The sequence below is a fragment of the Balaenoptera musculus genome, chromosome 2 (genome assembly GCF_009873245.2).
Source record: "Balaenoptera musculus isolate JJ_BM4_2016_0621 chromosome 2, mBalMus1.pri.v3, whole genome shotgun sequence".
Taxonomy (NCBI): Eukaryota; Metazoa; Chordata; class Mammalia; order Artiodactyla; family Balaenopteridae; genus Balaenoptera; species Balaenoptera musculus.
In genome coordinates, this window is record NC_045786.1 from 82,033,883 (window position 1) to 82,043,778 (window position 9,896).

General features: G+C 41.6%; 1 pseudogene; it reads right to left on the reverse strand.

Moving 5' to 3' along the window:
- Positions 1 to 502: 502 nt before the first annotated feature.
- On the reverse strand, positions 503 to 6,044 carry LOC118889842 (annotated as a pseudogene).
- Between the last annotated feature and the right edge of the window lie 3,852 nt (positions 6,045 to 9,896).

Sequence of the window (9,896 nt, forward strand, 5' to 3'; positions counted from 1 at the left end):
AGTGAAGGAGGTAAAGCAAACTTTCAAAAGCAGGGCATACCTGTATTGTCTATAAGAGAAGCACTTTAAAGATACAAATAGATTACAATTTAAAAAGAGATGGGACCTGGTAGCCCTACAAGCATTTGGTACTAAACATAAACTCTGTGCAATGATGACTGGGATGGTAAAAAGAGCAGGATAAATATTTGAGCAGGAGAGCAGTCCTTTCTTGATTCCTTCTGGTGAGCAGGGGTTGCTGCTGACATTTCTTCTGATCTGAGGTGGTGGGATCTAGGTCTTTCCAGATCTTTCCAGTTCACCTCCAGTGTTTTAATTGCTCTGGAGATACAAGGGAGCAATAAACTTGGGAAGCTGCCCTTTTCACTTTGCCTATAGGTTCTCACTTTCAGCTCACCATCCTACGGTGGTTCTTCCTCTCAAGTCCTTTCTTTAGCACAGGACGCTGCCTTCGGGGGAGAGGGGCGGTAGCACACGACACTGCCCCCCTCTCGGCGCCCGGTCAGGGCCTCTCAGAGCAAAAAGTCGGGGGCTGAGAGACGTAAGGGTACCGGGGCGGCAAGGGACGGACCCCTGAGTGCAGGGCTCGAACAGGTAACGGGGACCAAGAGGCTGCAGCACAGCGCCCCCAGGGTTCTCCCCCGGTACCGCGTGCAGAGCCGGAAAGGCGCCGCTTACCATCTTTTAATCTCACTTTACCTATCAGTAAAATAGAGATATTAATACCTTTTCCCAATGGATTAAGTAAGAATTAAGTAATGGGTAAAAAGCAATTAGCCCAGTCCTGGATCCATATTAAGCACCTGATCAATATTAGCTGCTATTTCAAATACTGTTGTTGGCCTCCATTACACTATCGAGGTATTTCTAATTAGAAGTAAGAGAAAGAAATCAAAGGTCTTGCTGTTATCATTTTCCCTCTTTCATTAGGAAATGCAGAGACTGACAACACTAAGAACTATAGGAAGGGAAAAGCAGGCACTTTTCTGTCTGTCCTCTGAAAGCAAAGGATAGTCAGGGAAGAGGATTAAGCCAAGTCATGTCTCTTGTCAATTCTAAAGTGAACATTTATTTCACATTATAACACCTCTGCAATAGGGATATGTCTTACACTGCTTAACTAGCAGAGTTTTTTCTTTCTTAATGCTAAATAAAATAATGGCACATCTTAAAATTCATGGCATCTTAAATTCAATGAAATAGAGTAATTGAGCTTTCTACTAAAAAATACTAATAGCACCCAAATAATCCCCCAAAGTACACCCTTTATTATTGTATTTATCACAGTATCTTACCATCTCTCTCCCCAGGCCTAACATGCTTATCATCTGGCACAAAGAGGTCACTTAGATTGATGGAATCAATGCATGCATGGGCTTGATCTGACCTTATTCACCACTCCTACGGTGAGTATCTGAAAAGAAATGTAGCCAAGGGAAGCCTATTTCTCTTTTCTCAGAATCCAACAGTCTTTAATTATATAGTGTTGATGTTGCTTATACTTGTTTCATGCATGTGAACCTCATCTACCCAACTATAGTGGAAGCATCTCAAGATAAGGACTGAGTCAGATAAATTTGCCTTCCCTACAGGGCTGGTGATGTGGTATATACTTAGTGATCAATTGCCTAAAGGGATTTTTTTTTTTTTGCACTGTACAAGGATATATGACCATATTCCTGCCAATCTGACTCCCCTAGAATTCTGAGTAGGGGATTTTAAAAACTTCCTTCAGGAATTCCCTGGCAGTCCAGTGGTTAGGACTCTGGACTCTCACTGCCCAGGGCTGGGTTCAATCCCTGGTTGGGGAACTAAGATCCCACAAGAGCTTGGCACGGCCAAAAAAATAAAATATATAAATTGTTGCAGAACTTTAAAAAAAAAATCCTTTGCTGCTCTAACAATTCAAATCACTTAGAATTCTTTCTCCACCACTTACTGATTGTTAATGGACCCTTTGTCTGTTGATCAGAAGAGTCAAACCTATAGTGAAAGAATTACAAACTGCAGAATAGACGGTCACTGGCATAGCTGACGCTGTTGGTGTATCACTCACAGACCCTTTGATCACTTTTGATCAATTCTGGGGTCTATCTCTTAACTTATGTTTGCTTTGCTTCCAAAGAAGATGCTTTGTCAGTATTTGCAGAAATTCAGAATTGCTCTGGGGGAACCATAGCCATTGATTGATTGGTGCCTGAATAGAAAGCCCACAACCTTTGCCTCAAGGCTGGATAAACCCTGAGGTATAATTTATGCTCCAGAGCTCCTCACAGGATCAGGCCAAGGCCAGGGCTTCATGAAACGGCACCGGCACTGTGCTTGCTTCATTTCCCCCATCCCTATCCTACTCCCTCTACACCCTTAAAAAAGGGCGTCTTTGAGACAGTTAGGATCTGAATTTGATAGTGTCTTGAGTTTTTGCATAAAAATAATGGGAAAAAAAGTTTTGTCTTCCAAGATTTAAACGTTTATTCTTCACCCTGGGTATATATTCTTGAAACTCATAATGAGCAATATAAAACCATCAACAAAACCAAGACTAGGGAGTCTTTCTGCCCTGCCCTTTAGGACACATTCTGCCCTGAGCAGGATAATAGGAATAAGGGAACAAAAGAACAGCAAACAATAAGAACTGACCAAACAGCATTTCACAATCGATTTTATTTTATTTACAAGTGATAGTTATCTAATTTTATTTTTGACAATGTCTGGCTTCTTTGCTGAGCTTCTTAGTGGCTTTTTTGGAACTAAAACTGTAGTGCAAAATGAGTTGATCGATATTTTGATAAAATGCTGCAAGATCACATAACAGAAATGCATCCTCTAATAGGCTCTGATTTCTCTCTCACTGCATCCCTTATAATGTAGTAGTCTTTCCTTATCAATGGTTTATTTTACCTGTGGTTAACCACTGTAGGAAAATATTAAATGGAAAATTCCAGAAATAAACAATTCATAACTTTTAAATTGGGCACCATTCTGAGTAGCGTGATGAATCTTGTGCCATCCTGCTCCATCCACCTGGGACACAAACCATCCCTTTGTCCAGCATATCCATGGAGTATACACTACCCACTGGTTAGTATAGGAAAAAACATAGCATACCTAGGGTTTGGTACTATCTGAGGTTTCAGGTATCCACTGCGGGTCTTGGAAGATATCCCTACGGATAAGGGGGACTACTGTACTCTGGAGTCTCAAAAACAAATCTCAGGATCTATTCTAGTGAATGGAACAGTTACACAAGATTGTACACCTTGGCAGGCAGTTTCACAAATTTGTTTCTGAATTTCTTCAAAGCTCTTAGGTGTGGTAGATGGAAGTGTGGATGGTGACAACTCTGAGACTGAATTCTTGTTCTTTTCCTTTTATGGCATTCAGCAAGTTGTTTAATCTTCCTGAGCTTCAGTTTTATTTCCTTAATAAGACTGTTATAAAGAAATGAATGAGATAATATGTAGTTGGTGGGGCAGCTGTTTGAGATGTTAATTTATATCTTGTTCAGGCTGCTATAAGTATTTCTGCCTCCCCGATCCAAGGAAAGCAACCATGTCTACCTCCAGGAGTAGTTAATGGCTTTAATGTTGCAGGGCCAAAATTAAAAGTTGTCTGACACTCAGAGCATAACCTTTGGTCTAGTCTTGAAGGTGATCCAGCTGGATTGTTGCAGGTGGCAGGAGACATTAAGGGTTGGGAGAAGAAGTGGACCAACACTAGAGAGTAAACTATTTGGGAAACACCTCCCCATGTTTAGAGGGGATGCATTTATGGATTTCAAGAGAGTCAGGGACATGTGCTGTACTCCCACATAGTAGCAGGATCCAGGGCCTCTGATGGTGGCCAGCTTGTAACAATATTGTATGTGTCAAGATAGAATGATAGAACCTATTTTCTTTAACAGTTTTTTGGCTGGATTTATAATTTTAAGATATTTAACATATGGTATATGAACCTCTATTTGTATTCTTGTCCTAGGCCCTGTAAATATTTGGGGTGGCCTGGAAAAGGGACCATAAAGACTTGGATCATGAACAACCAACAGTGGTAGCTAATGTGGTCTGAAGAACAGAGAGCCCATCTCAGAATATTATGGAATGTGTAGGACCCTGGGATGGTATAGAAACCCCTAATAAATTTTCTTCCCCCTAAAGTAAACATGACAAATCCTGAATTTCTCATCTCCTTTGACCTAGGTGGCTCAGAGCCAGATTTAACTTCATTTAGAACAAAATAGGGGCACTGATTTTTCTCTATCTTGTCCACTGCTTTATCCCTAGCACCTAGAACAGTGACAATACACTTTGTTGAGTGAATGGATTCTTGCTTCCAGTGCCAAGGACCAAACTCCCACCTGCCACATTGTGTAAAGCTCCTGGTTTTGTGCTGTCACATATTAGGTGTCAGTGTCAGGCACTCATTTTTGCCAAATGCCATATAATACTTCTTTGTATCTAATGTGTCAGATGAGCCTAGAATACCCTGTTTATTTATTAAATTGCTTTAGCACCTTTAGCACTGTCTGTTATGTACAGACAACTAAGTACTTCGCCGGCCAGTTTTCCTCACTCCCTTCCTGTCATAAGTCCTAATCCCACTTTTCTGACAGAGCCCCTATCATAAATCCAGGGTTTCTTTGGCCCTGTATGTGAAACCAGTTGTTTCAGAGACCACAGCCTTAGGGTTCTAGATCCTTCTCCATCTATATGCAACTTTCCTGCCCTTCATTTAACATAGTACCTGCCTTCTCTCCCATCCTAGATACAATCCCAAAGTTAGAAATTCCCTTACCAACACCACCAGGTATCCACACGAGAGATACCCTTTGATCTCTGGGCCAGAAAGTGATGCTTCTACTGTCACCCTTCAGGACAATTTATTTAGGGAAGAGTTATAGAAAGGCCGAGTACATCTAAAAGCAACCTTCTTTCTTGGCACTGAGGACTGAAGGGTATTGTTTTAAAGCCTTCTGTAAGGCTCCATGTACCTCTGTGTTTCTCAGCTTCTGCCATCTATAGAGAATACACCTGTTCTCAGAGGACTGAAAAACCATATGGTTTCCACCCTGTTGTTGGGATATAGTCACAATCATGGCTAGAATTTTATTAGTCTGAGTTTGACCTTTTTCTGTGTGTATTCACTAGCTTAGCGATTTAACTACTCTGAAACTCTATTAGTACCAAGCTCAGTAAGCTCCTAATTTGTACACTGGAGGCTCCTTGCAGGCAAGAACTGTGCCTTTTGGTTCTGTATCCCCAGCACTTAGTACCCCACCTGGTATGTAGTACTGTTCAGTGAAATCCCTCCTAGAGATAGATTCTGTCAAGAACTGTAAAGGATCTGAGTTTTACCCTACTTGCAAGTTAACAAGTTAGCCTGTCATAGTTTCATGGATGCTGGTAGAAGACATGAGACTCCTGGGTCAGAGTCAAAAATGGTTTATTACTCATAGCAATAGTAGTAGCTAGAGCATCTGCCTTTTTTAAGTCAGTTCCCCGAGACCTAGTTTCCAGAGGGCAATGGGAATAGGGCCAGTTAACACCTGTACATGAAGAACTCTGAGCTTAGGGAGCCAAAATCTTTGTCTTACTTTGCAGAATTTTTATGGTTTTATTTAACACAAATAAAACTTGCACATGAACTGTTCATTTTCTTCACTGTGCAGCCTGGCATTGCGATCAGTGACTCACAGCCAGCTGGGCTGCTCTTTCCACAATGCCTTTGAGGTTCTTGGAGGAAATGAGAGCCATTTCAGCACAGTAAGATTTGTTGAACATCAGCAGCACTTCCAGCTTTTTGATGTTGTAGACCAGAAACTTCTAGAAGCCACTAGGCAGCATGTGCTTCATTTTCTTGTTGCTGCCATGACCAATATTGGGCATCAAGATCTGGCACTTGAATCTTCTCTATACCCTGTTGTCAATGCCTCTGGGTTTCTGCCAGTTACACTTAATTTTGACATATCAGCCTGACTGGTGCTGGATGAACTTCCTGGTCTTCTCTTTGATCACTTTGGGCTTCATAAGGTGTCTGAGAACAGTCATGATGCTGGGTTGGAGACGGCTTCTACCTCCCCTGAATCTTTTATAATGGGCAGTAAACATGCCTACCATTTACTCCAGAAGGACACACTGTTGCCATCAAACATTCTTGAAAAGGTAGTCTGCAACAAAGTGCAGTTGGTGCCTCATTTACAGGACTTGCAGAAATGGCAGTGACCCACGGAGAAATGTCTCAACAGACGGCTGTAGTGAAGCAGAGGTGGCAGCAGCCTGAAGTTCACTTGCTCCTGCCCAACCCCATCTCAGAAGCCTCCAAGAGCAAACAGTTTTTTCAGTGTTTCAGGAGCACTCTGCTCATTCTGGCTTCCACTTCTTTGGTGGTCCAATACTCCCTGCCTTGAATGCCCTTTCCTTACTCCTCTACTACGTAAATCTTATTCATCTTTCTAGATCAGATTCAAATTCCACTCTCCTATAAAGCATTCCCTGACCAGCCCAACTCACAGTGATTTCTTCTCCGATATTACAGAGTGATTATTATCTATATCAATCATATTGACACTTAGGAAGTAACAATAATAACACCAACAACCTCTGACATTTGTGTTTTGTGTATCATTTTACCTTTTACTAAGTATTTTTACACAAACTATTCCCTTTGACTCTCACAGCAATCTGCAAGACATGCAAAGGAAAATATTATTTTCAATTTATAGATAAGGGAAAGCAGAAATTCAGAAATGTGCCCAAGATCACCTAGTTAATAAACAGGTCATCAGATTTAGCATTAGTTCCTAGGCTCATAATGGCTGCACTATGCCATTTCTTGTTGCTGTTTAAACTCCCAAATGGATTTATTTCATGTAGTGTTAAGTCTCAGAGAGACTTGATACTTTCCCTCTGGTCAAAGAGTAGGGGTGGAGATTAGAGTTACAGCAGAGTCTAGTGGTTAAGGGTCCTGAGTCAGACAAACCTGCTGTGGAGAGATTTCTTGGGCTCACCAATATACAGGTTGCCTCACCTTCCAGAACATGGAGCTAAATCACATTTCGCAGGTTCCCTTGCATCCTAGATTCCCACGTGACTGAGTTCTAGCCAATGGAATGTGGGCAGAAGTGATGTCACTACTTCCAGGTCTGACCTTAAAACATCCTATTCAGTCTTCCATGCTCTCTTTCCGTCACTCCAGGCTGATTGATGATGGGGAGATCTTGAAGCTACAATATGCTTAAGCCATAAAATGGAAGAGGCCTGTGTACATGAGTCACTGCTTAGAGGTGAGCTGCCTAAGAGAGCCACCTGACGAGGACCATCCACGCTGCACTTTGCCCCAGCAAGAAACACATTTTATTGTGTTACGTTACTATGATTTTGGGATTGCTAAACCAGTTACCCTACCCTAATACACTTGAGATTAAAATCCAGCACTATAATCCACCAGTCTAGTGTGACTTTCTGTGTGGTACTTAGCCTTTATTTACCCATTTTTATGATGGAAATAATAATAATACCTATCTTATAGAATGCTTGTGAGAATTAAATGAGATAACATATGCAAAGGACTAAGCACAGTGTCTGGCACATAGTATAAATGCTATTTAATCAATAAATACTATTAACTTTTCATGTTATTATTTCTAACACATTTTCTGCTGGTTCCAAACAAAACTTTGAATTTCTGTTCTTCCAACTTGTATTAGAGCAGAAAAGACAGTGCTTCCTCTCACTGTGATTACCTTATGATAATGAGAATGAGAACGGCTCAGGGTTAGTCAGTGTTAGAGTCAGTCTGCACGCAGACCTTGTTTTCTGGGTGTCCTGCCAATACATTCTCTCCTGCCCCTAGGGACTTAAAACCAGTGAGGAGGGGAGTTCCCTGGTGGCCTAGTGGTTAGAATTCCGGGCTTTCACTGCCATGGCCTGGGTTCAATTCCTGGTAGGGGAACTGAAACCCCGCAAGCTGCATGGCCAAAAAAAATTTTTTTAAATAAAATAAAACCAGGGAGGAAAAACAGCAACAAAAAATTTATAAAGCTATTGCCATTGCAAAACAAAAAATAAAAATCTTCTGAAAATCTCTGAATATCATACTGGAAATATGTATTTCTAACTAAAGGTGACATTTGATAATGCTTAGTCTTAGTATTCACAATGAATTCATCAGCTGTGGTTGGGTCATTTGAAATGACACGACTAAATCTTTCAAGTAAAAAAATTCGGGGCATCCCTGGTGGCACAGTGGTTAAGAATCCATCTGCCAATGCAGGGGACACGGGATCGAGCCCTGATCTGGGAAGATCCCACATGCCACAGAGCAACTAAGCCCGTGCGCCACAGCTACTGAGCCTGCGCTCTAGAGCCCACGAGCCACAACTACTGAAGCCCGTGCACCTAGAGCCCATGCTCTGCAACAAGAGAAGCCACCGCAATGAGAAGCCTGCGCACCGCAACGAAGAGTAGCCCCCGCTTGCCGCAACTAAAGAAAGCCCACACACAGAAACGAAGACCCAATGCAGCCAAAAATTAATTAATTAATTAATTAATTTAAAAAAAATTCTATTCTTTGGGTGATAATGATGTGTCAGTGTAGTTTCATCAATTGTCACAAATGTATGACTGGTGGGAATTCCCTGGTGGTCTAGTGGTTTGGACTCCATGCTTTCACTGCCATAGGCCCGGGGTTCAATCCCTGATCATCCCACAGGCCACAAAATGTGGCCAAAAAAAACCAAACAAACAAAAAAAACAAATGTATGACACTGGTGAGCAATGTTGATAATAGGAAAGGCTATTCATGTGTGGAGGCATGAGGCATGTGGGAACTCTCTGTACTGTCCACTCAATTTTGCTGTGAACATAAAATTGCTCTAAAAAATAAAGTCCATTAAAAATTCTATTCACCATTACTGAATTGAACTTATAATTATAAGTACTTTCTCTAATGGGATAATTATGTTATTAAAAAGAAATTACTAGAGTTTAATCTTGAAATGATTGGCACAGAGTATTCCCAGTACATTTTTTTTTTCTCTAGTTGGTGACAACATAAACTGAAGTTCAGATTGAGCCACCTCTCTGACACTTGGGAAACTGATGACAGGGCAGATAAAGGCCTGTCACGGCTGATTTCATGTTATGACTTGTTAATGTGTCCAGCCCACCCACAATGGTTCAGGGAATTAAAAAAGGATCCCAAGGGTATGCAGCAAGAACATTTCTTGCATGAGCAGATTGGGAAAATAAAGAACATTTCTTTGAAAATTTGCTTGATGGCCCAGGTTTAAATATAGGCCATAGGATAAAGAGCACTTTTCATTCACCCTCTTGCCAATTACCCTGTTGCTTGCTCTCACCTTGTCTACTGAACAAGTAAACATGGAAAAAGCTATAGGCTCTGACATCAGTCAGCCTGGATACAAATTCCAGCTATGCCTTGGCCAGATTATTTAACTTTTCAGGTGATTGCTTTCTTCATCTGTAAAATAAGAACACAATAGCACTGACCAATGGTGAATACCTAGGAACTGTTTTGTGCTCTGTTGTTAAAAGATTAAGAACCAGAATTTGATACAAATTTGGAATAAAGTATACCAATCTAAAAACTCCTGAGGGATTAATCACAAAACTGGTAACAGGGGACTTCCCTGGTGGCGCAGTGGTTAAGAATCCACCTGCCAATGTGGGGGACATGGGTTCAAGCCCTGGTCCGGGAAGATCCCACATGCTGCGGAGCAACTAAGCCCGTGCGCCACAACTACTGAGCCTGCGCTCTAGAGCCTGTGAGCCACAACTACTAAGCCCATGCAGCACAACTGCTGAGGCCTGTGCACCTAGAGCCTGTGCTCCACAACAAGAGAAGCCACTGCAATAAGCCCAGGCACCACAACAAAGAGT